We start from the raw sequence: 21189 nt of genomic DNA on the forward strand, positions 1-21189 counted from the left end.
GGAATTTAAGTTGTTGCTATACGTAAGTCAAAGTTTTACACAAGAACAGACAAAATAAACCAAACACTCTATTATAGTCACACACTTGCCGGGATTCGAACCCGGGACCTTTGGATTAGAAGTCCAACGCGCTATCCTCTGCGCTACAAGGGCTGCGTTGGTTATCTAGATGGAATATATGGGAATTTAAGTTATTGCTATACGTAAGTCAAACTTTTACACATGAACAGACAAAATAAACCAAACACTCTATTATAGGCACACCCTTGCCGGGATTCGAACCCGGGACCTTGGAATTAGAGGTCCAGCGCGCTAGCCTCTGCGCTACACCGGCTGCGTTGGTTATCTAGATGGAATATATGGGAATTTAAGTTATTGCTATACGTATGTCAAACTTTTACACATGAACAGACAAAATAAACCACACACTCTATTGGCAATACATCCTTGCCGGAATCTCTGGATTTGAAGTCCAACGCGCTATCCTTTTCTCTAGAAGGGCTGCGTTAATTATCTAGATGGAATGTATGGGAATTTAAGTTATTGCTATACGTAAGTCAAAGTTTTACACAAGAACAGACAAAATAAACCCAACACTCTATTATAGTCACACTCTTGCCGGGATTCGAACCCGGGACCTCTGGATTAGAAGTCCAACGTGCTATCCTCTGCGCTACTAGGGCTTCATTGGTTATTAAGATGGAATGTATGGGAATTTTAGTTATTGCTATACGTAAGTCAAAGTTTTACACAAGAACAGACAAAATAAACCAAACACTCTATTATAGTCACACCCTTGCCGGGATTCGAAACCGGGACCTTTGGATTAGAAGTCCAACGCGCTATCCTCTGCGCTACAAGGGCTGCGTTGGTTATCTAGATGGAATGAAGGGGAATTTAAGTTATTGCTATACGTAAGTCAAAGTTTTACACAAGAACAGACAAAATAAACCAAACACTCTATTATACTGACACCCTTGCCGAGATTCGAACCCGGGACCTTTGGATTAGAAGTCCAACGCGCTATCCTCTGCACTACAAGGGCTGCGTTGGTTATCTAGATGGAATGTATGGGAATTTAAGTTATTGCTATACGTAAGTCAAAGTTTTACACAAGAACAGACAAAATAAACCAAGCAGTCTATTATAGTCACACCCTTGCCGGGATTCGAACCCGGGACCTTTGGATTTGAAGTCCAACGCGCTATCCTTTTCTCTAGAAGGACTGCGTTGGTTATCTAGATGGAATGTATGGGAATTTAAGTTATTGCTATACGTTAGTCAAAGTTTTACACAAGAACAGACAATATAAACCAAGCAGTCTATTACAGTCACACCCTTGCCGGGGTTCGAACCCGGGACCTTTGGGTTAGAAGTCCAACGCGCTATCCTCTGTGCTACAAGGGCTGCGTTAATTATCTAGATGGAATGTATGGGAATTTAAGTTATTGCTATACGTAAGTCAAAGTTTTACACAAGAACAGACAAAATAAACTCAACACTCTATTATAGTCACACTCTTGCCGGGATTCGAACCCGGGACCTCTGGATTAGAAGTCCAACGTGCTATCCTCTGCGCTACTAGGGCTTCATTGGTTATTAAGATGGAATGTATGGGAATTTAAGTTATTGCTATACGTAAGTCAAAGTTTTACACAAGAACAGACAAAATAAACCAAACACTCTATTATAGTCACACCCTTGCCGGGATTCGAAACCGGGACCTTTGGATTAGAAGTCCAACGCGCTATCCTCTGCGCTACAAGGGCTGCGTTGGTTATCTAGATGGAATGAATAAGAATTTAAGTTATTGCTATACGTAAGTGAAAGTTTTACACAAGAAGAGACAAAATAAACCAAACACTCTATTATACTGACACCCTTGCCGAGATTCGAACCCGGGACCTTTGGATTAGAAGTCCAACGCGCTATCCTCTGCACTACAAGGGCTGCGTTGGTTATCTAGATGGAATGTATGGGAATTTAAGTTATTGCTATACGTAAGTCAAAGTTTTACACAAGAACAGACAAAATAAACCAAGCAGTCTATTATAGTCACACCCTTGCCGGGATTCGAACCCGGGACCTTTGGATTAGAAGTCCAACGCGCTATCCTCTGCGCTACAAGGGATGCGTTGTTTATCTAGATTGAATGTAAGGGAATATAAGTTATTCCTATACACAAGTGAAAGTTTTAAACAACAACAGACAAAATCACCCACACACTCTATTAGCGTCACACCATTGCCGGCATTCGAAACCGGGCCTTTGGATTAGAAGTCCAACACGCTATCCTCTGCGCTACAAGGGCTGCGTTGGTTATCTAAATGGAATGTATGGGAATTTAAGTTATTGCTATACATAAGTCAAACTTTTACACATGAACAGACAAAATAAACCAAACACTCTATTATAGTCACACCCTTGCCGGGATTCGAACCCGGGACCTTTGGATTAGAAGTCCAACGCGCTATCCTCTTCGCTACAAGGGCTGCGTTGGTTATCTAGATGGAATGTATGGGAATTTACGTTATGCTATACGTAAGTCAAAGTTTTACACAAGAACAGACAAAATAAACCAAACACTCTATTATAGTCACACCCTTGCCGGGATTCGAACCCGGGACCTTTGGATTAGAAGTCCAACGCGCTATCCTCTGCGCTACAAGGGCTGCGTTGGTTATCTAAATGGAATGTATGGGAATTTAAGTTATTGCTGTACGTATGTCAAAGTTTTAAACAACAACAGACAAAATAAACCACACACTCTATTGGCGTTACATCCTTGCCGGAATCTCTGGATTTGAAGACCAACGCGCTATCCTTTTCTCTAGAAGGACTGCGTTGGTTATCTAGATGGAATGTATGGGAATTTAAGTTATTGCTATACGTAAGTCAAAGTTTTACACAAGAACAGACAAAATAAACCAAACACTCTATTATAGTCACACCCTTGCCGGGATTCGAACCGGGACCTTTGGATTAGAATTCCAACGCGCTATCCTCTGCGCTACAAGGGCTGCGTTGGTTATCTAGATGGAATGTATGGGAATTTAAGTTATTGCTATACGTAAGTCAAACTTTTACACATGAACAGACAAAATAAACCAAACACTCTATTATAGTAATACCCTTGCCGGGATTCGAACCCGGGACCTTTGAATTAGAAGTCCAGCGCGCTAGCCTCTGCGCTACAAGGGCTGCGTTGGTTATCTAGATGGAATATATGGGAATTTAAGTTATTGCTATACGTAAGTCAAACTTTTACACATGAACAGACAAAATAAACCAAACACTCTATTATAGTCTCACCCTTGCCGGGATTCGAACCCGGGACCTTTGGATTAGAAGTCCAACGCGTTATCCTCTGCGCTACAAGGGCTGCGTTGGTTATCTAGATTGAATGTAAGGGAATATAAGTTATTCCTATACACAAGTGAAAGTTTTAAACAACAACAGACAAAATAACCCACACACTCTATTAGCGTCACACCCTTGCAGGGATTCGAACCCGGGACCTTTGGATTAAAAATCCAACGCGCTATCCTCTGCGCTACAAGGGCTGCGTTGGTTATCGAGATGGAATGTATGGGAATTTAAGTTATTGCTATACGTAAGTCAAACTTTTACATTTGAACAGACAAAAACAAACCAAACACTCTATTATAGTCACACCCTTGCCGGGATTCGAACCCGGGACCTTTGGATTAGAAGTCCAACGCGCTATCCTCTGCGCTACAAGGGCTGCGTTGGTTATCTAAATGGAATGTATGGGAATTTAAGTTATTGCTGTACGTATGTCAAAGTTTTAAACAACAACAGACAAAATAAACCACACACTCTATTGGCGTTACATCCTTGCCGGAATCTCTGGATTTGAAGACCAACGCGCTATCCTTTTCTCTAGAAGGACTGCGTTGGTTATCTAGATGGAATGTATGGGAATTTAAGTTATTGCTTTACGTAAGTCAAAGTTTTACACAAGAACAGACAAAATAAACCAAACACTCTATTATAGTCACACCCTTGCCGGGATTCGAACCGGGACCTTTGGATTAGAAGTCCAACGCGCTATCCTCTGCGCTACAAGGGCTGCGTTGGTTATCTAGATGGAATGTATGGGAATTTAAGTTATTGCTATACGTAAGTCAAACGTTTACACATGAACAGACAAAATAAACCAAACACTCTATTATAGTAATAACCTTGCCGGGATTAGAACCCGGGACCTTTGAATTAGAAGTCCAGCGCGCTAGCCTCTGCGCTACAAGGGCTGCGTTGGTTATCTAGATGGAATGTATGGGAATTTAAGTTATTGCTATACGTAAGTCAAACTTTTACACATGAACAGACAAAATAAACCAAACACTCTATTATAGTCACACCCTTGCCGGGATTCGAACCCGGGACCTTTGGATTAGAAGTCCAACGCGTTATCCTCTGCGCTACAAGGGCTGCGTTGGTTATCTAGATTGAATGTAAGGGAATATAAGTTATTCCTATACACAAGTGAAAGTTTTAAACAACAACAGACAAAATAACCCACACACTCTATTAGCGTCACACCCTTGCAGGGATTCGAACCCGGGACCTTTGGATTAAAAATCCAACGCGCTATCCTCTGCGCTACAAGGGCTGCGTTGGTTATCGAGATGGAATGTATGGGAATTTAAGTTATTGCTATACGTAAGTCAAACTTTTACATTTGAACAGACAAAAACAAACCAAACACTCTATTATAGTCACACCCTTGCCGGGATTCGAACCCGGGACCTTTGGATTAGAAGTCCAACGCGTTATCCTCTGCACCACAAGGGCTGCGTTGGTTATCTAGATGGAATATATGGGAATTTAAATTATTGCTATACGTAAGTCAAACTTTTACACATGAACAGACAAAATAAACCAAATATTCTATTATAGTCACACCCGTGCCGGGATTCGAACCCGGGACCTTTGGATTAGAAGTCCAACGCGCTATCCTCTGCGCTACAAGGGCTGCGTTGGTTATCTAGATTGAATGTAAGGGAATATAAGTTATTCCTATACACAAGTGAAAGTTTTAAACAACAACAGACAAAATCACCCACACACTCTATTAGCGTCACACCATTACCGGGATTCGAAACCGGGCCTTTGGATTAGAAGTCCAACGCGCTATCCTCTGCGCTACAAGGGCTGCGTTGGTTATCTAGATGGAATGTATGGGAATTTAAGTTATTGCTGTACGTATGTCAAAGTTTTAAACAACAACAGACAAAATAAACCACACACTCTATTGGCGTTACATCCTTGCCGGAATCTCTGGATTTGAAGACCAACGCGCTATCCTTTTCTCTAGAAGGACTGCGTTGGTTATCTAGATGGAATGTATGGGAATTTAAGTTATTGCTATACGTAAGTCAAAGTTTTACACAAGAACAGACAAAATAAACCAAACACTCTATTATAATCACACCCTTGCCGGGATTCGAACCCGGGACCTTTGGATTAGAAGTCCAACGCGCTATCCTCTGCGCTACAAGGGCTGCGTTGGTTATCTAGATGGAATGTATGGGAATTTAAGTTATTGCTATACGTAAGTCAAACTTTTACACATGAACAGACAAAATAAACCAAACACTCTATTATAGTCACACACTTGCCGGGATTCGAACCCGGGACCTTTGGATTAGAAGTCCAACGCGCTATCCTCTGCGCTACAAGGGCTGCGTTGGTTATCTAGATGGAATATATGGTAATTTAAGTTATTGCTATACGTAAGTCAAACTTTTACAAATGAACAGACAAAATAAACCAAACACTCTATTATAGTCACACCCTAGCCGGGATTCGAACCCGGGACCTTTGTATTAGAAGTCCAACGCGCTATCCTCTGCGCTACAAGGGCTGCGTTGGTTATCTAGATTGAATGTAAGGGAATATAAGTTATTCCTATACACAAGGGAAAGTTTTAAACAACAACAGACAAAATCACCCACACACTCTATTATAGTCACACCCTTGCCGGGATTCGAACCCGGGACCTTTGGATTAGAAGTCCAACGCGCTATCCTCTGCGCTACAAGGGCTGCGTTGGTTATCTAGATGGAATGTATGGGAATTTATGTTATTGCTATACGTAAGTCAAAGTTTTACACAAGAACAGACAAAATAAACCAAACACTCTATTATAGTCACACCCTTGCCGAAATCTCTGGATTTGAAGTCCAACGCGCTATCCTTTTCTCTAGAAGGACTGCGTTGGTTATCTAGATGGAATGTATGGGAATTTAAGTTATTGCTATACGTAAGTCAAAGTTTTACACAAGAACAGACAAAATAAACCAAACACTCTATTATAGTCACACCCTTGCCGGGAAACGAACCCGGGACCTTTGGATTAGAAGTCCAACGCGCTATCCTCTGCGCTACAAGGGCTGCGTTGGTTATCTAGATTGAATGTAAGGGAATATAAGTTATTGCTATACACAAGTGAAAGTTTTAAACAACAGACAGACAAAATCACCCACACACTCTATTAGCGTCACACAATTGCCGGGATTCGAAACCGGGATTTTGGGTTAGAAGACCAACGCGCTATCCTCTGCGCTACAAGGGCTGCGTTGGTTATCTAGATGGAATGTATGGGAATTTAAGTTATTGCTATACGTAAGTCAAACTTTTACACATGAACAGACAAAATAAACCAAACAATCTATTATAGTCACACACTTGCCGGGATTCGAACCCGGGACCTTTGGATTAGAAGTCCAACGCGCTATCCTCTGCGCTACAAGGGCTGCGTTGGTTATCTAGATTGAATGTAAGGGAATATAAGTTATTCCTATACACAAGTGAATGTTTTAAACAACAACAGACAAAATAACCCACACACTCTATTAGCGTCACACCCTTGCAGGGATTCGAACCCGGGACCTTTGGATTAAAAATCCAACGCGCTATCCTCTGCGCTACAAGGGCTGCGTTGGTTATCGAGATGGAATGTATGGGAATTTAAGTTATTGCTGTACGTATGTCAAAGTTTTAAACAACAACAGACAAAATAAACCACACACTCTATTGGCGTTACATCCTTGCCGGAATCTCTGGATTTGAAGACCAACGCGCTATCCTTTTCTCTAGAAGGACTGCGTTGGTTATCTAGATGGAATGTATGGGAATTTAAGTTATTGCTATACGTAAGTCAAAGTTTTACACAAGAACAGACAAAATAAACCAAACACTCTATTATAATCACACCCTTGCCGGGATTCGAACCCGGGACCTTTGGATTAGAAGTCCAACGCGCTATCCTCTGCGCTACAAGGGCTGCGTTGGTTATCTAGATGGAATGTATGGGAATTTAAGTTATTGCTATACGTAAGTCAAACTTTTACACATGAACAGACAAAATAAACCAAACACTCTATTATAGTCACACACTTGCCGGGATTCGAACCCGGGACCTTTGGATTAGAAGTCCAACGCGCTATCCTCTGCGCTACAAGGGCTGCGTTGGTTATCTAGATGGAATATATGGTAATTTAAGTTATTGCTATACGTAAGTCAAACTTTTACAAATGAACAGACAAAATAAACCAAACACTCTATTATAGTCACACCCTAGCCGGGATTCGAACCCGGGACCTTTGTATTAGAAGTCCAACGCGCTATCCTCTGCGCTACAAGGGCTGCGTTGGTTATCTAGATTGAATGTAAGGGAATATAAGTTATTCCTATACACAAGGGAAAGTTTTAAACAACAACAGACAAAATCACCCACACACTCTATTATAGTCACACCCTTGCCGGGATTCGAACCCGGGACCTTTGGATTAGAAGTCCAACGCGCTATCCTCTGCGCTACAAGGGCTGCGTTGGTTATCTAGATGGAATGTATGGGAATTTATGTTATTGCTATACGTAAGTCAAAGTTTTACACAAGAACAGACAAAATAAACCAAACACTCTATTATAGTCACACCCTTGCCGAAATCTCTGGATTTGAAGTCCAACGCGCTATCCTTTTCTCTAGAAGGACTGCGTTGGTTATCTAGATGGAATGTATGGGAATTTAAGTTATTGCTATACGTAAGTCAAAGTTTTACACAAGAACAGACAAAATAAACCAAACACTCTATTATAGTCACACCCTTGCCGGGAAACGAACCCGGGACCTTTGGATTAGAAGTCCAACGCGCTATCCTCTGCGCTACAAGGGCTGCGTTGGTTATCTAGATTGAATGTAAGGGAATATAAGTTATTGCTATACACAAGTGAAAGTTTTAAACAACAGACAGACAAAATCACCCACACACTCTATTAGCGTCACACAATTGCCGGGATTCGAAACCGGGATTTTGGGTTAGAAGACCAACGCGCTATCCTCTGCGCTACAAGGGCTGCGTTGGTTATCTAGATGGAATGTATGGGAATTTAAGTTATTGCTATACGTAAGTCAAACTTTTACACATGAACAGACAAAATAAACCAAACAATCTATTATAGTCACACCCTTGCCGGGATTCGAACCCGGGACCTTTGGATTAGAAGTCCAACGCGCTATCCTCTGCGCTACAAGGGCTGCGTTGGTTATCTAGATTGAATGTAAGGGAATATAAGTTATTCCTATACACAAGTGAATGTTTTAAACAACAACAGACAAAATAACCCACACACTCTATTAGCGTCACACCCTTGCAGGGATTCGAACCCGGGACCTTTGGATTAAAAATCCAACGCGCTATCCTCTGCGCTACAAGGGCTGCGTTGGTTATCGAGATGGAATGTATGGGAATTTAAGTTATTGCTATACGTAAGTCAAACTTTTACACATGAACAGACAAAAACAAACCAAACATTCTATTATAGTCACACCCTTGCCAGGATTCGAACCCGGGACCTTTGGATTAGAAGTCCAACGCGCTATCCTCTTCGCTACAAGGGCTGCGTTGGTTATCTAGATGGAATGTATGGGAATTTAAGTTATTGCTATACGTAAGTCAAACTTTTACACATGAACAGACAAAAACAAACCAAACACTCTATTATAGTCACACTCTTGCCGGGATTTGAACCCGGGACCTTTGGATTAGAAGCCCAACTCGCTATCCTCTGCGCTACAAGGGCTGCGTTGGTTATCTAGATGGAATATATGGAAATTTAAGTTATTGCTATACGTAAGTCAAACCTTTACACATGAACAGACAAAATAAACCAAACATTCTATTATAGTCACACCCTTTCCGGGATTCGAACCCGTGACCTTTGGATTAGAAGTCCAACGCGCTATCCTCTGCGCTACAAGGGCTGCGTTGGTTATCTAGATTGAATGTAAGGGAATAAAAGTTATTCCTATACACAAGTGAAAGTTTTAAACAACAACAGACAAAATCACCCACACACTCTATTAGCGTCACACCATTGCCGGGATTCGAAACCGGGCCTTTGGATTAGAAGTCCAACGCGCTATCCTCTGCGCTACAAGGGCTGCGTTGGTTATCTAGATGGAATGTATGGGAATTTAAGTTATTGCTATACGTAAGTCAAACTTTTACACATGAACAGAAAAAATAAACCAAACACTCTATTATAGTCACACCCTTCCCGGGATTCGAACCCGGGACCTTTGAATTAGAAGACCAGCGCGCTAGCCTCTGCGCTACAAGTGCTGTGTTGGTTATCTAGATGGAATATATGGGAATTTAAGTTATTGCTATACGTAAGTCAAACTTTTACACATGAACAGACAAAATAAACCAAACACTCTATTATAGTCACAACCTTGCCGGGATTCGAACCCGGGACATTTGGATTAGAAGTCCAACGCGCTATCCTCTGCGCTACAAGGGCTGCGTTGGTTATCTAGATGGAATATATGGGAATTTAAGTTATTGCTATACGTATGTCAACCTTTTACACATGAACAGACAAAAAAAACCAAACACTCTATTATAGTCACACCCTCTCCGGGATTCGAACCCGGCACCTTTGGATTAGAAGTCCAACGCGCTATCCTCTGCGCTACAAGGGCTTCATTGGTTATTAAGATGGAATGTATGGGAATTTAAATTATTGCTATACGTAAGTCAAAGTTTTACACAAGAACAGACAAAATAAACCAAACACTCTATTATAGTGACACCCTTGCCGGGATTCGAACCCGGGACCTTTGGATTAGAAGTCTAACGAGCTATCCTCTGCGCTACAAGGGCTGCGTTGGTTATCTAAATGGAATGTATGGGAATTTAAGTTATTGCTGTACGTATGTCAAAGTTTTAAACAACAACAGACAAAATAAACCACACACTCTATTGGCGTTACATCCTTGCCGGAATCTCTGGATTTGAAGCCCAACGCGCTATCCTTTTCTCTAGAAGGACTGCGTTGGTTATCTAGATGGAATGTATGGGAATTTAAGTTATTGCTATACGTAAGTCAAAGTTTTACACAAGAACAGACAAAATAAACCAAGCAGTCTATTACAGTCGCACCCTTGCCGGGGTTCGAACTCGGGACCTTTGGATTAGAAGTCCAACGCGCTATTCTCTGTGCTATAAGGGCTGCGTTGGTTATCTAGATGGAATGTATGGGAATTTAAGTTATTGCTATACGTAAGTCAAAGTTTTACACAAAAACTGACAAAATAAACCAAACACTCTATTATAGTCACACCCTTGCCGGGATTCGAACCCGGGACCTTTGGATTAGAAGTCCAACGCGCTATCCTCTGCGCTACAAGGGCTTCATTGGTTATTAAGATGGAATGTATGGGAATTTAAATTATTGCTATACGTAAGTCAAAGTTTTACACAAGAACAGACAAAATAAACCAAACACTCTATTATAGTGACACCCTTGCCGGGATTCGAACCCGGGACCTTTGGATTAGAAGTCTAACGAGCTATCCTCTGCGCTACAAGGGCTGCGTTGGTTATCTAAATGGAATGTATGGGAATTTAAGTTATTGCTGTACGTATGTCAAAGTTTTAAACAACAACAGACAAAATAAACCACACACTCTATTGGCGTTACATCCTTGCCGGAATCTCTGGATTTGAAGCCCAACGCGCTATCCTTTTCTCTAGAAGGACTGCGTTGGTTATCTAGATGGAATGTATGGGAATTTAAGTTATTGCTATACGTAAGTCAAAGTTTTACACAAGAACAGACAAAATAAACCAACCAGTCTATTATAGTCACACCCTTGCCGGGGTTCGAACACGGACCTTTGGATTAGAAGTCCAACGCGCTATCCTCTGCGCTACAAGGGCTGCGTTGGTTATCTAGATGGAATGTATTGGAATTTAAGTTATTGCTATACGTAAGTAAAAGTTTTACACAAGAACAGACAAGATAAACCAAACACTCTATTATAGTCACACCCTTGCCGGGATTCGAACCCGGGACCTTTGGATTAGAAGTCCAACGCGCTATCCTCTGCGCTACAAGGGCTTCATTGGTTATTAAGATGGAATGTATGGGAATTTAAGTTATTGCTATACGTAAGTCAAAGTTTTACACAAGAACAGACAAAATAAACCAAACACTCTATTATAGTGACACCCTTGCCGGGAATCGAACCCGGGACCTTTGGATTAGAAGTCCAACGAGCTATCCTCTGCGCTACAAGGGCTGCGTTGGTTATCTAAATGGAATGTATGGTAATTTAAGTTATTGCTGTACGTATGTCAAAGTTTTAAACAACAGACAATATAAACCACACACTCTATTGGCGTTACATCCTTGCCGGAATCTCTGGATTTGAAGCCCAACGCGCTATCCTTTTCTCTAGAAGGACTGCGTTGGTTATCTAGATGGAATGTATGGGAATTTAAGTTATTGCTATACGTAAGTCAAAGTTTTACACAAGAACAGACAAAATAAACCAAACACTCTATTATAGTCACACATTTGCCGAGATTCGAACCCGGGACCTTTGGATTAGGAGTCCAACGCGCTATCCTCTGCGCTACAAGGGATGCGTTGGTTATCTAGATTAAATGTAAGGGAATATAAGTTATTCCAATACACAAGTGAAAGTTTTAAACAACAAAAGACAAAATCACCCACACACTCTATTAGCGTCACACCATTGCCGGGATTCGAACCCGGGACCTTTGGATTAGAAGTCCAACGCGCTATCCTCTGCGCTACAAGGTCTGCGTTGGTTGTCTAGATGGAATGTATGGGAATTTAAGTTATTGCTATACGTAAGTCAAAGTTTTACACAAGAACAGACAAAATAAACCAAGCAGTCTATTATAGTCACACCCTTGCCGGGATTCGAACCCGGGCCCTTTGGATTAGAAGTCCACCGTGCTATCCTCTGCGCTACAAGGGCTGCGTTGGTTATCTAGATGGAATGTATGGGAATTTAAGTTATTGCTATACGTAAGTCAAAGTTTTACACAAGAACAGACAAAATAAACCAAGCAGTCTATTATAGTCACACCCTTGCCGGGATTCGAACCCGGGCCCTTTGGATTAGAAGTCCACCGCGCTATCCTCTGCGCTACAAGGGCTGCGTTGGTTATCTAGATGGAATGTATGGGAATTTAAGTTATTGCTATACGTAAGTCAAAGTTTTACACAAGAACAGTCAAAATAAACCAAACACTCTATTGGCGTTACATCCTTGCCGGAATCTCTGGATTAGAAGTCCAACACGCTATCTTCTGCGCTACAAGGGCTGCGTTGGTTATCTAGATGGAATGTATGGGAATTTAAGTTATTGCTATACGTAAGTCAAAGTTTTACACAAGAACAGACAAAACAAACCACACACTCTATTATAGTGACACCCTTGAAGGGATTCGAACCCGGGACCTTTGGATTAGAAGTCCAACGCGCTATCCTCTGCGCTACAAGGTCTGCGTTGGTTGTCTAGATGGAATGTATGGGAATTTAAGTTATTGCTATACGTAAGTCAAAGTTTTACACAAGAACAGACAAAATAAACCAAGCAGTCTATTATAGTCACACCCTTGCCGGGATTCGAACCCGGGCCCTTTGGATTAGAAGTCCACCGTGCTATCCTCTGCGCTACAAGGGCTGCGTTGGTTATCTAGATGGAATGTATGGGAATTTAAGTTATTGCTATACGTAAGTCAAAGTTTTACACAAGAACAGACAAAATAAACCAAGCAGTCTATTATAGTCACACCCTTGCCGGGATTCGAACCCGGGCCCTTTGGATTAGAAGTCCACCGCGCTATCCTCTGCGCTACAAGGGCTGCGTTGGTTATCTAGATGGAATGTATGGGAATTTAAGTTATTGCTATACGTAAGTCAAAGTTTTACACAAGAACAGTCAAAATAAACCAAACACTCTATTGGCGTTACATCCTTGCCGGAATCTCTGGATTTGAAGCCCAACGCGCTATCCTTTTCTCTAGAAGGACTGCGTTGGTTATCTAGATGGAATGTATGGGAATTTAAGTTATTGCTATACGTAAGTCAAAGTTTTACACAAGAACAGACAAAATAAACCAAGCAGTCTATTATAGTCACACCCTTGCCGGGATTCGAACCCGGGACCTTTGGATTAGAAGTCCAACGCGCTATCCTCTTCGCTACAAGGGATGCGTTGGTTATCTAGATTGAATGTAAGGGAATATAAGTTAATCCTATACACAAGAGAAAGTTTTAAATACCAACAGACAAAATCACCCACACACTCTATTAGCGTCACACCATTGCCGGCATTCGAAACCGGGCCTTTGGATTAGAAGTCCAACACGCTATCCTCTGCGCTACAAGGGCTGCGTTGGTTATCTAGATGGAATGTATGGGAATTTAAGTTATTGCTATACGTAAGTCAAAGTTTTACACAAGAACAGACAAATCAAACCACACACTCTATTATAGTGACACCCTTGCCGGGATTCGAAACCGGGCCTTTGGATTAGAAGTCCAACACGCTATCCTCTGCGCTACAAGGGCTGCGTTGGTTATCTAGATGGAATGTATGGGAATTTAAGTTATTGCTATACGTAAGTCAAAGTTTTACACAAGAACAGTCAAAATAAACCAAACACTCTATTATAGTCACACCCTTGCCGGGATTCGAACCCGGGACATTTGGATTAGAAGTCCAACGCGCTATCCTCTGCGCTACAAGGGCTGCGTTGGTTATCTAAATGGAATGTATGGGAATTTAAGTTATTGCTGTACGTATGTCAAAGTTTTAAACAACAACAGACAAAATAAACCACACACTCTATTGGCGTTACATCCTTGCCGGAATCTCTGGATTTGAAGTCCAACGCGCTATCCTTTTCTCTAGAAGGACTGCGTTGGTTATCTAGATGGAATGTATGGGAATTTAAGTTATTGCTATACGTAAGTCAAAGTTTTACACAAGAACAGACAAAATAAACCAAACACTCTATTATAGTCACACCCTTGCCGGGATTCGAACCCGGGACCTTTGATTAGAAGTCCAACGCGCTATCCTCTGCACTACAAGGGCTACGTTGGTTATCTAGATGGAATGTATGGGAATTTAAGTTATTACTATACGTAAGTCAAAGATTTACACAAGAACATACAAAATAAACCAAACACTCTATTTTAGTCACACCCTTGGCGGGATTCGAACCCGGAATCTCTGGATTTGAAGTCCAACGCGCTATCCTCTACGCTACAAGGGCTGCGTTGGTTATCTAGATTGAATGTAAGGGAAATAAGTTATTCCTATACACAAGTGAAAGTTTTAAACAACAACAGACAAAATAACCCACACACTCTATTAGCGTCACACCCTTGCAGGGATTCGAACCCGGGACCTTTGGATTAAAAATCCAACGCGCTATCCTCTGCGCTACAAGGGCTGCGTTGGTTATCGAGATGGAATGTATGGGAATTTAAGTTATTGCTATACCTAAGTCAAACTTTTACACATGAACAGACAAAAACAAACCAAACACTCTATTATAGTCACACCCTTGCCGGGATTTGAACCCGGTTCCTTTGGATTAGAAGTCCAACGCGCTATCCTCTGCGCTACAAGGGCTGCGTTGGTTATCAAGATGGAATATATGGGAATTTAAGTTATTGCTATACGTAAGTCAAACCTTTACACATGAAAAGACAAAATAAACCAAACATTCTATTATAGTCACACTCTTGCCGGGATTCGAACCCGGGACCTTTGGATTAGAAGTCCAACACGCTATCCTCTGCGCTACAAGGGCTGCGTTGGTTAACTAGATTGAATGTAAGGGAATATAAGTTATTCCTATACACAAGTGAAAGTTTTAAACAACAACAGACAAAATAACCCACACACTCTATTAGCGTCACACCCTTGCAGGGATTCGAACCCGGGACCTTTGGATTAAAAATCCAACGCGCTATCCTCTGCGCTACAAGGGCTGCGTTGGTTATCGAGATGGAATGTATGGGAATTTAAGTTATTGCTATACCTAAGTCAAACTTTTACACATGAACAGACAAAAACAAACCAAACACTCTATTATAGTCACACCCTTGCCGGGATTTGAACCCGGTTCCTTTGGATTAGAAGTCCAACGCGCTATCCTCTGCGCTACAAGGGCTGCGTTGGTTATCAAGATGGAATATATGGGAATTTAAGTTATTGCTATACGTAAGTCAAACTTTTACACATGAACAGACAAAATAAACCAAACACTCTATTATAGTCACACCCTTGCCGGGATTCGAACCCGGGACCTTTGAATTAGAAGTCCAGCGCGCTAGCCTCTGCGCTACAAGGGCTGCGTTGGTTATATAGATGGAATATATGGGAATTTAAGTTATTGCTATACGTAAGTCAAACTTTTACACATGAACAGACAAAATAAACCAAGCACTCTATTATAGTCACACCCTTGCCGGGATTCGAACCCGGGACCATTGGATTAGAAGTCCAACGCGCTATCCTCTGCGCTACAAGGGCTGCGTTGGTTATCTAGATGGAATGTATGGAAATTTAAGTTATTGCTATATGTAAGTCAAAGTTTTATACAAGAACAGACAAAATAAACCAAGCAGTCTATTATAGTCACACCCTTGCCGGGATTCGAAACCGGGACCTTTGGATTAGAAGTCCAACGCGCTATCCTCTGCGCTACAAGGGCTGCGTTGGTTATCTAAATGGAATGTATGGGAATTTAAGTTATTGCTGTACGTATGTCAATGTTTCAAACAACAACAGACAAAATAAACCACACACTCTATTGGCACTACATCCTTGCCGGAATCTCTGGATTTGAAGTCCAACGCGCTATCCTTTTCTCCAGAAGGACTGCGTTGGTTATCTAGATGGAATGTATGGGAATTTAAGTTATTGGTATACGTAAGTCAAACTTTTACACATGAACAGACAAAATAAACCAAACACTCTATTATAGTCACACCCTTGCCGGGATTCGAACCCGGGACCTTTGAATTAGAAGTCCAGCGCGCTAGCCTCTGCGCTAAGAGGGCTGCGTTGGTTATCTAGATGGAATATATGGAAATTTAAGTTATTGCTATACGTAAGTCAAACTTTTACACATGAACAGACAAAATAAACCCAATACTCTATTATAATCACACCCTTGCCGGGATTCGAACCCGGGACCTTTGGATTAGAAGTCCAACGCGCTATCCTCTGCGCTACAACGTCTGCGTTGTTTATCTAGATGGAATATATGGGAATTTAAGTTATTGCTATACGTATGTCAAACTTTTACACATGAACAGACAAAATAAACCAAACACTCTATTATAGTCACACCCTTGCCGGGATTCGAACCCGGGACCTTTGGATTAGAAGTCCAACGCGCTATCCTCTGCGCTACAAGGTCTGCGTTGTTTATCTAGATGGAATGTATGGGAATTTAAGTTATTGCTATACGTAAGTCAAAGTTTTATACAAGAACAGACAAAATAAACCAAGCAGTCTATTATAGTCACACCCTTGCCGGGATTCGAACCCGGGACCTTTGGATTAGAAGTCCAACGCGCTATCCTCTGCGCTACAAGGTCTGCGTTGTTTATCTAGATGGAATGTATGGGAATTTAAGTTATTGCTATACGTAAGTCAAAGTTTTATACAAGAACAGACAAAATAAACCAAGCAGTCTATTATAGTCACACCCTTGCCGGGATTCGAACCCGGGACCTTTGGATTAGAAGTCCAACGCGCTATCCTCTGCGCTACAAGAGCTGCGTTGGTTATCTAAATGGAATGTATGGGAATTTAAGTTATTGCTGTACGTATGTCAAAGTTTCAAACAACAACAGACAAAATAACCACACACTCTATTGGCACTACATCCTTGCCGGAATCTCTGGATTTGAAGCCCAACGCGCTATCCTTTTCTCTAGAAGGACTGCGTTGGTTATCTAGATGGAATGTATGGGAATTTAAGTTATTGCTATACGTAAGTCAAAGTTTTACACAAGAACAGACAAAATAAACCAACCAGTCTATTATAGTCACACATTTGCCGAGATTCGAACCCGGGACCTTTGGATTAGGAGTCCAACGCGCTATCCTCTGCGCTACAAGGGATGCGTTGGTTATCTAGATTAAATGTAAGGGAATATAAGTTATTCCAATACACAAGTGAAAGTTTTAAACAACAAAAGACAAAATCACCCACACACTCTATTAGCGTCACACCATTGCCGGGATTCGAACCCGGGACCTTTGGATTAGAAGTCCAACGCGCTATCCTCTGCGCTACAAGGTCTGCGTTGGTTGTCTAGATGGAATGTATGGGAATTTAAGTTATTGCTATACGTAAGTCAAAGTTTTACACAAGAACAGACAAAATAAACCAAGCAGTCTATTATAGTCACACCCTTGCCGGGATTCGAACCCGGGCCCTTTGGATTAGAAGTCCACCGTGCTATCCTCTGCGCTACAAGGGCTGCGTTGGTTATCTAGATGGAATGTATGGGAATTTAAGTTATTGCTATACGTAAGTCAAAGTTTTACACAAGAACAGACAAAATAAACCAAGCAGTCTATTATAGTCACACCCTTGCCGGGATTCGAACCCGGGCCCTTTGGATTAGAAGTCCACCGCGCTATCCTCTGCGCTACAAGGGCTGCGTTGGTTATCTAGATGGAATGTATGGGAATTTAAGTTATTGCTATACGTAAGTCAAAGTTTTACACAAGAACAGTCAAAATAAACCAAACACTCTATTGGCGTTACATCCTTGCCGGAATCTCTGGATTAGAAGTCCAACACGCTATCTTCTGCGCTACAAGGGCTGCGTTGGTTATCTAGATGGAATGTATGGGAATTTAAGTTATTGCTATACGTAAGTCAAAGTTTTACACAAGAACAGACAAAACAAACCACACACTCTATTATAGTGACACCCTTGAAGGGATTCGAACCCGGGACCTTTGGATTAGAAGTCCAACGCGCTATCCTCTGCGCTACAAGGTCTGCTTTGGTTGTCTAGATGGAATGTATGGGAATTTAAGTTATTGCTATACGTAAGTCAAAGTTTTACACAAGAACAGACAAAATAAACCAAGCAGTCTATTATAGTCACACCCTTGCCGGGATTCGAACCCGGGCCCTTTGGATTAGAAGTCCACCGTGCTATCCTCTGCGCTACAAGGGCTGCGTTGGTTATCTAGATGGAATGTATGGGAATTTAAGTTATTGCTATACGTAAGTCAAAGTTTTACACAAGAACAGACAAAATAAACCAAGCAGTCTATTATAGTCACACCCTTGCCGGGATTCGAACCCGGGCCCTTTGGATTAGAAGTCCACCGCGCTATCCTCTGCGCTACAAGGGCTGCGTTGGTTATCTAGATGGAATGTATGGGAATTTAAGTTATTGCTATACGTAAGTCAAAGTTTTACACAAGAACAGTCAAAATAAACCAAACACTCTATTGGCGTTACATCCTTGCCGGAATCTCTGGATTTGAAGCCCAACGCGCTATCCTTTTCTCTAGAAGGACTGCGTTGGTTATCTAGATGGAATGTATGGGAATTTAAGTTATTGCTATACGTAAGTCAAAGTTTTACACAAGAACAGACAAAATAAACCAAGCAGTCTATTATAGTCACACCCTTGCCGGGATTCGAACCCGGGACCTTTGGATTAGAAGTCCAACGCGCTATCCTCTTCGCTACAAGGGATGCGTTGGTTATCTAGATTGAATGTAAGGGAATATAAGTTAATCCTATACACAAGAGAAAGTTTTAAATACCAACAGACAAAATCACCCACACACTCTATTAGCGTCACACCATTGCCGGCATTCGAAACCGGGCCTTTGGATTAGAAGTCCAACACGCTATCCTCTGCGCTACAAGGGCTGCGTTGGTTATCTAGATGGAATGTATGGGAATTTAAGTTATTGCTATACGTAAGTCAAAGTTTTACACAAGAACAGACAAATCAAACCACACACTCTATTATAGTGACACCCTTGCCGGGATTCGAAACCGGGCCTTTGGATTAGAAGTCCAACACGCTATCCTCTGCGCTACAAGGGCTGCGTTGGTTATCTAGATGGAATGTATGGGAATTTAAGTTATTGCTATACGTAAGTCAAAGTTTTACACAAGAACAGTCAAAATAAACCAAACACTCTATTATAGTCACACCCTTGCCGGGATTCGAACCCGGGACATTTGGATTAGAAGTCCAACGCGCTATCCTCTGCGCTACAAGGGCTGCGTTGGTTATCTAAATGGAATGTATGGGAATTTAAGTTATTGCTGTACGTATGTCAAAGTTTTAAACAACAACAGACAAAATAAACCACACACTCTATTGGCGTTACATCCTTGCCGGAATCTCTGGATTTGAAGTCCAACGCGCTATCCTTTTCTCTAGAAGGACTGCGTTGGTTATCTAGATGGAATGTATGGGAATTTAAGTTATTGCTATACGTAAGTCAAAGTTTTACACAAGAACAGACAAAATAAACCAAACACTCTATTATAGTCACACCCTTGCCGGGATTCGAACCCGGGACCTTTGATTAGAAGTCCAACGCGCTATCCTCTGCACTACAAGGGCTACGTTGGTTATCTAGATGGAATGTATGGGAATTTAAGTTATTACTATACGTAAGTCAAAGATTTACACAAGAACATACAAAATAAACCAAACACTCTATTTTAGTCACACCCTTGGCGGGATTCGAACCCGGGACCTTTGGATTAGAAGTCCAACGCGCTATCCTCTACGCTACAAGGGCTGCGTTGGTTATCTAGATTGAATGTAAGGGAAATAAGTTATTCCTATACACAAGTGAAAGTTTTAAACAACAACAGACAAAATAACCCACACACTCTATTAGCGTCACACCCTTGCAGGGATTCGAACCCGGGACCTTTGGATTAAAAATCCAACGCGCTATCCTCTGCGCTACAAGGGCTGCGTTGGTTATCGAGATGGAATGTATGGGAATTTAAGTTATTGCTATACCTAAGTCAAACTTTTACACATGAACAGACAAAAACAAACCAAACACTCTATTATAGTCACACCCTTGCCGGGATTTGAACCCGGTTCCTTTGGATTAGAAGTCCAACGCGCTATCCTCTGCGCTACAAGGGCTGCGTTGGTTATCAAGATGGAATATATGGGAATTTAAGTTATTGCTATACGTAAGTCAAACCTTTACACATGAAAAGACAAAATAAACCAAACATTCTATTATAGTCACACTCTTGCCGGGATTCGAACCCGGGACCTTTGGATTAGAAGTCCAACACGCTATCCTCTGCGCTACAAGGGCTGCGTTGGTTAACTAGATTGAATGTAAGGGAATATAAGTTATTCCTATACACAAGTGAAAGTTTTAAACAACAACAGACAAAATAACCCACACACTCTATTAGCGTCACACCCTTGCAGGGATTCGAACCCGGGACCTTTGGATTAAAAATCCAACGCGCTATCCTCTGCGCTACAAGGGCTGCGTTGGTTATCGAGATGGAATGTATGGGAATTTAAGTTATTGCTATACCTAAGTCAAACTTTTACACATGAACAGACAAAAACAAACCAAACACTCTATTATAGTCACACCCTTGCCGGGATTTGAACCCGGTTCCTTTGGATTAGAAGTCCAACGCGCTATCCTCTGCGCTACAAGGGCTGCGTTGGTTATCAAGATGGAATATATGGGAATTTAAGTTATTGCTATACGTAAGTCAAACTTTTACACATGAACAGACAAAATAAACCAAACACTCTATTATA

At 41.5% G+C, this 21189-nt stretch overlaps 86 non-coding genes across 86 annotated transcripts; all 86 read right to left on the minus strand.

Moving 5' to 3' along the window:
- Nucleotides 1–80: 80 nt before the first annotated feature.
- On the minus strand, nucleotides 81–153 carry Trnar-ucu (transfer RNA arginine (anticodon UCU)). The gene has a single exon. It is a non-coding gene; the product is annotated as a tRNA-Arg (tRNA).
- A 457-nt stretch (nucleotides 154–610) lies between these two features.
- Nucleotides 611–683, minus strand: Trnar-ucu (transfer RNA arginine (anticodon UCU)). Its single transcript has one exon. It is a non-coding gene; the product is annotated as a tRNA-Arg (tRNA).
- A 108-nt stretch (nucleotides 684–791) lies between these two features.
- Nucleotides 792–864, minus strand: Trnar-ucu (transfer RNA arginine (anticodon UCU)). Its single transcript has one exon. It is a non-coding gene; the product is annotated as a tRNA-Arg (tRNA).
- A 108-nt stretch (nucleotides 865–972) lies between these two features.
- Trnar-ucu (transfer RNA arginine (anticodon UCU)) lies at nucleotides 973–1045 on the minus strand. Its single transcript has one exon. It is a non-coding gene; the product is annotated as a tRNA-Arg (tRNA).
- Nucleotides 1046–1334: 289 nt separating this feature from the next.
- On the minus strand, nucleotides 1335–1407 carry Trnar-ucu (transfer RNA arginine (anticodon UCU)). The gene has a single exon. It is a non-coding gene; the product is annotated as a tRNA-Arg (tRNA).
- A 108-nt stretch (nucleotides 1408–1515) lies between these two features.
- On the minus strand, nucleotides 1516–1588 carry Trnar-ucu (transfer RNA arginine (anticodon UCU)). The gene has a single exon. It is a non-coding gene; the product is annotated as a tRNA-Arg (tRNA).
- A 108-nt stretch (nucleotides 1589–1696) lies between these two features.
- Trnar-ucu (transfer RNA arginine (anticodon UCU)) lies at nucleotides 1697–1769 on the minus strand. Its single transcript has one exon. It is a non-coding gene; the product is annotated as a tRNA-Arg (tRNA).
- A 108-nt stretch (nucleotides 1770–1877) lies between these two features.
- Nucleotides 1878–1950, minus strand: Trnar-ucu (transfer RNA arginine (anticodon UCU)). Its single transcript has one exon. It is a non-coding gene; the product is annotated as a tRNA-Arg (tRNA).
- Nucleotides 1951–2058: 108 nt separating this feature from the next.
- Nucleotides 2059–2131, minus strand: Trnar-ucu (transfer RNA arginine (anticodon UCU)). Its single transcript has one exon. It is a non-coding gene; the product is annotated as a tRNA-Arg (tRNA).
- Nucleotides 2132–2239: 108 nt separating this feature from the next.
- Trnar-ucu (transfer RNA arginine (anticodon UCU)) lies at nucleotides 2240–2311 on the minus strand. Its single transcript has one exon. It is a non-coding gene; the product is annotated as a tRNA-Arg (tRNA).
- Nucleotides 2312–2419: 108 nt separating this feature from the next.
- On the minus strand, nucleotides 2420–2492 carry Trnar-ucu (transfer RNA arginine (anticodon UCU)). The gene has a single exon. It is a non-coding gene; the product is annotated as a tRNA-Arg (tRNA).
- A 107-nt stretch (nucleotides 2493–2599) lies between these two features.
- Trnar-ucu (transfer RNA arginine (anticodon UCU)) lies at nucleotides 2600–2672 on the minus strand. The gene has a single exon. It is a non-coding gene; the product is annotated as a tRNA-Arg (tRNA).
- Nucleotides 2673–2948: 276 nt separating this feature from the next.
- Trnar-ucu (transfer RNA arginine (anticodon UCU)) lies at nucleotides 2949–3020 on the minus strand. The gene has a single exon. It is a non-coding gene; the product is annotated as a tRNA-Arg (tRNA).
- A 108-nt stretch (nucleotides 3021–3128) lies between these two features.
- On the minus strand, nucleotides 3129–3201 carry Trnar-ucu (transfer RNA arginine (anticodon UCU)). The gene has a single exon. It is a non-coding gene; the product is annotated as a tRNA-Arg (tRNA).
- A 108-nt stretch (nucleotides 3202–3309) lies between these two features.
- Trnar-ucu (transfer RNA arginine (anticodon UCU)) lies at nucleotides 3310–3382 on the minus strand. The gene has a single exon. It is a non-coding gene; the product is annotated as a tRNA-Arg (tRNA).
- Nucleotides 3383–3672: 290 nt separating this feature from the next.
- On the minus strand, nucleotides 3673–3745 carry Trnar-ucu (transfer RNA arginine (anticodon UCU)). Its single transcript has one exon. It is a non-coding gene; the product is annotated as a tRNA-Arg (tRNA).
- Nucleotides 3746–4021: 276 nt separating this feature from the next.
- On the minus strand, nucleotides 4022–4093 carry Trnar-ucu (transfer RNA arginine (anticodon UCU)). The gene has a single exon. It is a non-coding gene; the product is annotated as a tRNA-Arg (tRNA).
- Nucleotides 4094–4201: 108 nt separating this feature from the next.
- Trnar-ucu (transfer RNA arginine (anticodon UCU)) lies at nucleotides 4202–4275 on the minus strand. The gene has a single exon. It is a non-coding gene; the product is annotated as a tRNA-Arg (tRNA).
- A 107-nt stretch (nucleotides 4276–4382) lies between these two features.
- On the minus strand, nucleotides 4383–4455 carry Trnar-ucu (transfer RNA arginine (anticodon UCU)). Its single transcript has one exon. It is a non-coding gene; the product is annotated as a tRNA-Arg (tRNA).
- Nucleotides 4456–4745: 290 nt separating this feature from the next.
- Trnar-ucu (transfer RNA arginine (anticodon UCU)) lies at nucleotides 4746–4818 on the minus strand. The gene has a single exon. It is a non-coding gene; the product is annotated as a tRNA-Arg (tRNA).
- Nucleotides 4819–4926: 108 nt separating this feature from the next.
- Nucleotides 4927–4999, minus strand: Trnar-ucu (transfer RNA arginine (anticodon UCU)). The gene has a single exon. It is a non-coding gene; the product is annotated as a tRNA-Arg (tRNA).
- A 108-nt stretch (nucleotides 5000–5107) lies between these two features.
- On the minus strand, nucleotides 5108–5179 carry Trnar-ucu (transfer RNA arginine (anticodon UCU)). The gene has a single exon. It is a non-coding gene; the product is annotated as a tRNA-Arg (tRNA).
- A 276-nt stretch (nucleotides 5180–5455) lies between these two features.
- Trnar-ucu (transfer RNA arginine (anticodon UCU)) lies at nucleotides 5456–5528 on the minus strand. Its single transcript has one exon. It is a non-coding gene; the product is annotated as a tRNA-Arg (tRNA).
- Nucleotides 5529–5636: 108 nt separating this feature from the next.
- Nucleotides 5637–5709, minus strand: Trnar-ucu (transfer RNA arginine (anticodon UCU)). The gene has a single exon. It is a non-coding gene; the product is annotated as a tRNA-Arg (tRNA).
- A 108-nt stretch (nucleotides 5710–5817) lies between these two features.
- Nucleotides 5818–5890, minus strand: Trnar-ucu (transfer RNA arginine (anticodon UCU)). The gene has a single exon. It is a non-coding gene; the product is annotated as a tRNA-Arg (tRNA).
- Nucleotides 5891–5998: 108 nt separating this feature from the next.
- On the minus strand, nucleotides 5999–6071 carry Trnar-ucu (transfer RNA arginine (anticodon UCU)). Its single transcript has one exon. It is a non-coding gene; the product is annotated as a tRNA-Arg (tRNA).
- Nucleotides 6072–6347: 276 nt separating this feature from the next.
- Nucleotides 6348–6420, minus strand: Trnar-ucu (transfer RNA arginine (anticodon UCU)). The gene has a single exon. It is a non-coding gene; the product is annotated as a tRNA-Arg (tRNA).
- Nucleotides 6421–6709: 289 nt separating this feature from the next.
- Trnar-ucu (transfer RNA arginine (anticodon UCU)) lies at nucleotides 6710–6782 on the minus strand. The gene has a single exon. It is a non-coding gene; the product is annotated as a tRNA-Arg (tRNA).
- A 457-nt stretch (nucleotides 6783–7239) lies between these two features.
- On the minus strand, nucleotides 7240–7312 carry Trnar-ucu (transfer RNA arginine (anticodon UCU)). The gene has a single exon. It is a non-coding gene; the product is annotated as a tRNA-Arg (tRNA).
- Nucleotides 7313–7420: 108 nt separating this feature from the next.
- Trnar-ucu (transfer RNA arginine (anticodon UCU)) lies at nucleotides 7421–7493 on the minus strand. The gene has a single exon. It is a non-coding gene; the product is annotated as a tRNA-Arg (tRNA).
- Nucleotides 7494–7601: 108 nt separating this feature from the next.
- Trnar-ucu (transfer RNA arginine (anticodon UCU)) lies at nucleotides 7602–7674 on the minus strand. The gene has a single exon. It is a non-coding gene; the product is annotated as a tRNA-Arg (tRNA).
- A 108-nt stretch (nucleotides 7675–7782) lies between these two features.
- Nucleotides 7783–7855, minus strand: Trnar-ucu (transfer RNA arginine (anticodon UCU)). The gene has a single exon. It is a non-coding gene; the product is annotated as a tRNA-Arg (tRNA).
- Nucleotides 7856–8131: 276 nt separating this feature from the next.
- Trnar-ucu (transfer RNA arginine (anticodon UCU)) lies at nucleotides 8132–8204 on the minus strand. Its single transcript has one exon. It is a non-coding gene; the product is annotated as a tRNA-Arg (tRNA).
- A 289-nt stretch (nucleotides 8205–8493) lies between these two features.
- On the minus strand, nucleotides 8494–8566 carry Trnar-ucu (transfer RNA arginine (anticodon UCU)). Its single transcript has one exon. It is a non-coding gene; the product is annotated as a tRNA-Arg (tRNA).
- A 290-nt stretch (nucleotides 8567–8856) lies between these two features.
- On the minus strand, nucleotides 8857–8929 carry Trnar-ucu (transfer RNA arginine (anticodon UCU)). Its single transcript has one exon. It is a non-coding gene; the product is annotated as a tRNA-Arg (tRNA).
- Nucleotides 8930–9038: 109 nt separating this feature from the next.
- Nucleotides 9039–9111, minus strand: Trnar-ucu (transfer RNA arginine (anticodon UCU)). Its single transcript has one exon. It is a non-coding gene; the product is annotated as a tRNA-Arg (tRNA).
- Nucleotides 9112–9219: 108 nt separating this feature from the next.
- Nucleotides 9220–9292, minus strand: Trnar-ucu (transfer RNA arginine (anticodon UCU)). Its single transcript has one exon. It is a non-coding gene; the product is annotated as a tRNA-Arg (tRNA).
- A 108-nt stretch (nucleotides 9293–9400) lies between these two features.
- Trnar-ucu (transfer RNA arginine (anticodon UCU)) lies at nucleotides 9401–9472 on the minus strand. The gene has a single exon. It is a non-coding gene; the product is annotated as a tRNA-Arg (tRNA).
- Nucleotides 9473–9759: 287 nt separating this feature from the next.
- Trnar-ucu (transfer RNA arginine (anticodon UCU)) lies at nucleotides 9760–9834 on the minus strand. Its single transcript has one exon. It is a non-coding gene; the product is annotated as a tRNA-Arg (tRNA).
- Nucleotides 9835–9942: 108 nt separating this feature from the next.
- Nucleotides 9943–10015, minus strand: Trnar-ucu (transfer RNA arginine (anticodon UCU)). The gene has a single exon. It is a non-coding gene; the product is annotated as a tRNA-Arg (tRNA).
- A 108-nt stretch (nucleotides 10016–10123) lies between these two features.
- On the minus strand, nucleotides 10124–10196 carry Trnar-ucu (transfer RNA arginine (anticodon UCU)). Its single transcript has one exon. It is a non-coding gene; the product is annotated as a tRNA-Arg (tRNA).
- A 276-nt stretch (nucleotides 10197–10472) lies between these two features.
- On the minus strand, nucleotides 10473–10545 carry Trnar-ucu (transfer RNA arginine (anticodon UCU)). Its single transcript has one exon. It is a non-coding gene; the product is annotated as a tRNA-Arg (tRNA).
- Nucleotides 10546–10653: 108 nt separating this feature from the next.
- On the minus strand, nucleotides 10654–10726 carry Trnar-ucu (transfer RNA arginine (anticodon UCU)). The gene has a single exon. It is a non-coding gene; the product is annotated as a tRNA-Arg (tRNA).
- A 108-nt stretch (nucleotides 10727–10834) lies between these two features.
- Nucleotides 10835–10907, minus strand: Trnar-ucu (transfer RNA arginine (anticodon UCU)). Its single transcript has one exon. It is a non-coding gene; the product is annotated as a tRNA-Arg (tRNA).
- Nucleotides 10908–11183: 276 nt separating this feature from the next.
- Nucleotides 11184–11255, minus strand: Trnar-ucu (transfer RNA arginine (anticodon UCU)). Its single transcript has one exon. It is a non-coding gene; the product is annotated as a tRNA-Arg (tRNA).
- A 108-nt stretch (nucleotides 11256–11363) lies between these two features.
- On the minus strand, nucleotides 11364–11436 carry Trnar-ucu (transfer RNA arginine (anticodon UCU)). Its single transcript has one exon. It is a non-coding gene; the product is annotated as a tRNA-Arg (tRNA).
- Nucleotides 11437–11544: 108 nt separating this feature from the next.
- Nucleotides 11545–11617, minus strand: Trnar-ucu (transfer RNA arginine (anticodon UCU)). Its single transcript has one exon. It is a non-coding gene; the product is annotated as a tRNA-Arg (tRNA).
- A 273-nt stretch (nucleotides 11618–11890) lies between these two features.
- On the minus strand, nucleotides 11891–11966 carry Trnar-ccu (transfer RNA arginine (anticodon CCU)). Its single transcript has one exon. It is a non-coding gene; the product is annotated as a tRNA-Arg (tRNA).
- Nucleotides 11967–12071: 105 nt separating this feature from the next.
- On the minus strand, nucleotides 12072–12153 carry Trnar-ucu (transfer RNA arginine (anticodon UCU)). Its single transcript has one exon. It is a non-coding gene; the product is annotated as a tRNA-Arg (tRNA).
- A 99-nt stretch (nucleotides 12154–12252) lies between these two features.
- Trnar-ucu (transfer RNA arginine (anticodon UCU)) lies at nucleotides 12253–12325 on the minus strand. Its single transcript has one exon. It is a non-coding gene; the product is annotated as a tRNA-Arg (tRNA).
- A 108-nt stretch (nucleotides 12326–12433) lies between these two features.
- Nucleotides 12434–12506, minus strand: Trnar-ucu (transfer RNA arginine (anticodon UCU)). The gene has a single exon. It is a non-coding gene; the product is annotated as a tRNA-Arg (tRNA).
- Nucleotides 12507–12779: 273 nt separating this feature from the next.
- Nucleotides 12780–12855, minus strand: Trnar-ucu (transfer RNA arginine (anticodon UCU)). Its single transcript has one exon. It is a non-coding gene; the product is annotated as a tRNA-Arg (tRNA).
- Nucleotides 12856–12963: 108 nt separating this feature from the next.
- Trnar-ucu (transfer RNA arginine (anticodon UCU)) lies at nucleotides 12964–13036 on the minus strand. The gene has a single exon. It is a non-coding gene; the product is annotated as a tRNA-Arg (tRNA).
- Nucleotides 13037–13144: 108 nt separating this feature from the next.
- On the minus strand, nucleotides 13145–13217 carry Trnar-ucu (transfer RNA arginine (anticodon UCU)). The gene has a single exon. It is a non-coding gene; the product is annotated as a tRNA-Arg (tRNA).
- A 276-nt stretch (nucleotides 13218–13493) lies between these two features.
- On the minus strand, nucleotides 13494–13566 carry Trnar-ucu (transfer RNA arginine (anticodon UCU)). The gene has a single exon. It is a non-coding gene; the product is annotated as a tRNA-Arg (tRNA).
- A 108-nt stretch (nucleotides 13567–13674) lies between these two features.
- On the minus strand, nucleotides 13675–13746 carry Trnar-ucu (transfer RNA arginine (anticodon UCU)). Its single transcript has one exon. It is a non-coding gene; the product is annotated as a tRNA-Arg (tRNA).
- A 108-nt stretch (nucleotides 13747–13854) lies between these two features.
- On the minus strand, nucleotides 13855–13926 carry Trnar-ucu (transfer RNA arginine (anticodon UCU)). Its single transcript has one exon. It is a non-coding gene; the product is annotated as a tRNA-Arg (tRNA).
- Nucleotides 13927–14034: 108 nt separating this feature from the next.
- Nucleotides 14035–14107, minus strand: Trnar-ucu (transfer RNA arginine (anticodon UCU)). The gene has a single exon. It is a non-coding gene; the product is annotated as a tRNA-Arg (tRNA).
- Nucleotides 14108–14383: 276 nt separating this feature from the next.
- Nucleotides 14384–14455, minus strand: Trnar-ucu (transfer RNA arginine (anticodon UCU)). The gene has a single exon. It is a non-coding gene; the product is annotated as a tRNA-Arg (tRNA).
- Nucleotides 14456–14925: 470 nt separating this feature from the next.
- On the minus strand, nucleotides 14926–14998 carry Trnar-ucu (transfer RNA arginine (anticodon UCU)). Its single transcript has one exon. It is a non-coding gene; the product is annotated as a tRNA-Arg (tRNA).
- A 108-nt stretch (nucleotides 14999–15106) lies between these two features.
- On the minus strand, nucleotides 15107–15179 carry Trnar-ucu (transfer RNA arginine (anticodon UCU)). The gene has a single exon. It is a non-coding gene; the product is annotated as a tRNA-Arg (tRNA).
- A 290-nt stretch (nucleotides 15180–15469) lies between these two features.
- Nucleotides 15470–15542, minus strand: Trnar-ucu (transfer RNA arginine (anticodon UCU)). Its single transcript has one exon. It is a non-coding gene; the product is annotated as a tRNA-Arg (tRNA).
- A 108-nt stretch (nucleotides 15543–15650) lies between these two features.
- Nucleotides 15651–15723, minus strand: Trnar-ucu (transfer RNA arginine (anticodon UCU)). The gene has a single exon. It is a non-coding gene; the product is annotated as a tRNA-Arg (tRNA).
- A 108-nt stretch (nucleotides 15724–15831) lies between these two features.
- On the minus strand, nucleotides 15832–15904 carry Trnar-ucu (transfer RNA arginine (anticodon UCU)). Its single transcript has one exon. It is a non-coding gene; the product is annotated as a tRNA-Arg (tRNA).
- Nucleotides 15905–16012: 108 nt separating this feature from the next.
- Nucleotides 16013–16085, minus strand: Trnar-ucu (transfer RNA arginine (anticodon UCU)). Its single transcript has one exon. It is a non-coding gene; the product is annotated as a tRNA-Arg (tRNA).
- A 276-nt stretch (nucleotides 16086–16361) lies between these two features.
- Trnar-ucu (transfer RNA arginine (anticodon UCU)) lies at nucleotides 16362–16434 on the minus strand. Its single transcript has one exon. It is a non-coding gene; the product is annotated as a tRNA-Arg (tRNA).
- A 108-nt stretch (nucleotides 16435–16542) lies between these two features.
- On the minus strand, nucleotides 16543–16615 carry Trnar-ucu (transfer RNA arginine (anticodon UCU)). The gene has a single exon. It is a non-coding gene; the product is annotated as a tRNA-Arg (tRNA).
- A 108-nt stretch (nucleotides 16616–16723) lies between these two features.
- On the minus strand, nucleotides 16724–16796 carry Trnar-ucu (transfer RNA arginine (anticodon UCU)). Its single transcript has one exon. It is a non-coding gene; the product is annotated as a tRNA-Arg (tRNA).
- A 108-nt stretch (nucleotides 16797–16904) lies between these two features.
- Trnar-ucu (transfer RNA arginine (anticodon UCU)) lies at nucleotides 16905–16977 on the minus strand. The gene has a single exon. It is a non-coding gene; the product is annotated as a tRNA-Arg (tRNA).
- Nucleotides 16978–17085: 108 nt separating this feature from the next.
- On the minus strand, nucleotides 17086–17158 carry Trnar-ucu (transfer RNA arginine (anticodon UCU)). Its single transcript has one exon. It is a non-coding gene; the product is annotated as a tRNA-Arg (tRNA).
- Nucleotides 17159–17433: 275 nt separating this feature from the next.
- On the minus strand, nucleotides 17434–17509 carry Trnar-ccu (transfer RNA arginine (anticodon CCU)). The gene has a single exon. It is a non-coding gene; the product is annotated as a tRNA-Arg (tRNA).
- A 105-nt stretch (nucleotides 17510–17614) lies between these two features.
- Trnar-ucu (transfer RNA arginine (anticodon UCU)) lies at nucleotides 17615–17696 on the minus strand. Its single transcript has one exon. It is a non-coding gene; the product is annotated as a tRNA-Arg (tRNA).
- Nucleotides 17697–17795: 99 nt separating this feature from the next.
- Trnar-ucu (transfer RNA arginine (anticodon UCU)) lies at nucleotides 17796–17868 on the minus strand. The gene has a single exon. It is a non-coding gene; the product is annotated as a tRNA-Arg (tRNA).
- A 108-nt stretch (nucleotides 17869–17976) lies between these two features.
- Nucleotides 17977–18049, minus strand: Trnar-ucu (transfer RNA arginine (anticodon UCU)). The gene has a single exon. It is a non-coding gene; the product is annotated as a tRNA-Arg (tRNA).
- Nucleotides 18050–18322: 273 nt separating this feature from the next.
- Trnar-ucu (transfer RNA arginine (anticodon UCU)) lies at nucleotides 18323–18398 on the minus strand. The gene has a single exon. It is a non-coding gene; the product is annotated as a tRNA-Arg (tRNA).
- Nucleotides 18399–18506: 108 nt separating this feature from the next.
- Nucleotides 18507–18579, minus strand: Trnar-ucu (transfer RNA arginine (anticodon UCU)). The gene has a single exon. It is a non-coding gene; the product is annotated as a tRNA-Arg (tRNA).
- A 108-nt stretch (nucleotides 18580–18687) lies between these two features.
- On the minus strand, nucleotides 18688–18760 carry Trnar-ucu (transfer RNA arginine (anticodon UCU)). Its single transcript has one exon. It is a non-coding gene; the product is annotated as a tRNA-Arg (tRNA).
- A 276-nt stretch (nucleotides 18761–19036) lies between these two features.
- Trnar-ucu (transfer RNA arginine (anticodon UCU)) lies at nucleotides 19037–19109 on the minus strand. The gene has a single exon. It is a non-coding gene; the product is annotated as a tRNA-Arg (tRNA).
- A 108-nt stretch (nucleotides 19110–19217) lies between these two features.
- On the minus strand, nucleotides 19218–19289 carry Trnar-ucu (transfer RNA arginine (anticodon UCU)). Its single transcript has one exon. It is a non-coding gene; the product is annotated as a tRNA-Arg (tRNA).
- Nucleotides 19290–19397: 108 nt separating this feature from the next.
- Nucleotides 19398–19469, minus strand: Trnar-ucu (transfer RNA arginine (anticodon UCU)). The gene has a single exon. It is a non-coding gene; the product is annotated as a tRNA-Arg (tRNA).
- A 108-nt stretch (nucleotides 19470–19577) lies between these two features.
- Trnar-ucu (transfer RNA arginine (anticodon UCU)) lies at nucleotides 19578–19650 on the minus strand. Its single transcript has one exon. It is a non-coding gene; the product is annotated as a tRNA-Arg (tRNA).
- Nucleotides 19651–19926: 276 nt separating this feature from the next.
- On the minus strand, nucleotides 19927–19998 carry Trnar-ucu (transfer RNA arginine (anticodon UCU)). The gene has a single exon. It is a non-coding gene; the product is annotated as a tRNA-Arg (tRNA).
- A 108-nt stretch (nucleotides 19999–20106) lies between these two features.
- On the minus strand, nucleotides 20107–20179 carry Trnar-ucu (transfer RNA arginine (anticodon UCU)). Its single transcript has one exon. It is a non-coding gene; the product is annotated as a tRNA-Arg (tRNA).
- Nucleotides 20180–20468: 289 nt separating this feature from the next.
- Trnar-ucu (transfer RNA arginine (anticodon UCU)) lies at nucleotides 20469–20541 on the minus strand. Its single transcript has one exon. It is a non-coding gene; the product is annotated as a tRNA-Arg (tRNA).
- A 108-nt stretch (nucleotides 20542–20649) lies between these two features.
- On the minus strand, nucleotides 20650–20722 carry Trnar-ucu (transfer RNA arginine (anticodon UCU)). The gene has a single exon. It is a non-coding gene; the product is annotated as a tRNA-Arg (tRNA).
- A 290-nt stretch (nucleotides 20723–21012) lies between these two features.
- Trnar-ucu (transfer RNA arginine (anticodon UCU)) lies at nucleotides 21013–21085 on the minus strand. Its single transcript has one exon. It is a non-coding gene; the product is annotated as a tRNA-Arg (tRNA).
- Nucleotides 21086–21189: the final 104 nt, after the last annotated feature.

Source organism: Argiope bruennichi, chromosome 5 (assembly GCF_947563725.1).
Source record: "Argiope bruennichi chromosome 5, qqArgBrue1.1, whole genome shotgun sequence".
Taxonomy (NCBI): domain Eukaryota; kingdom Metazoa; phylum Arthropoda; class Arachnida; order Araneae; family Araneidae; genus Argiope; species Argiope bruennichi.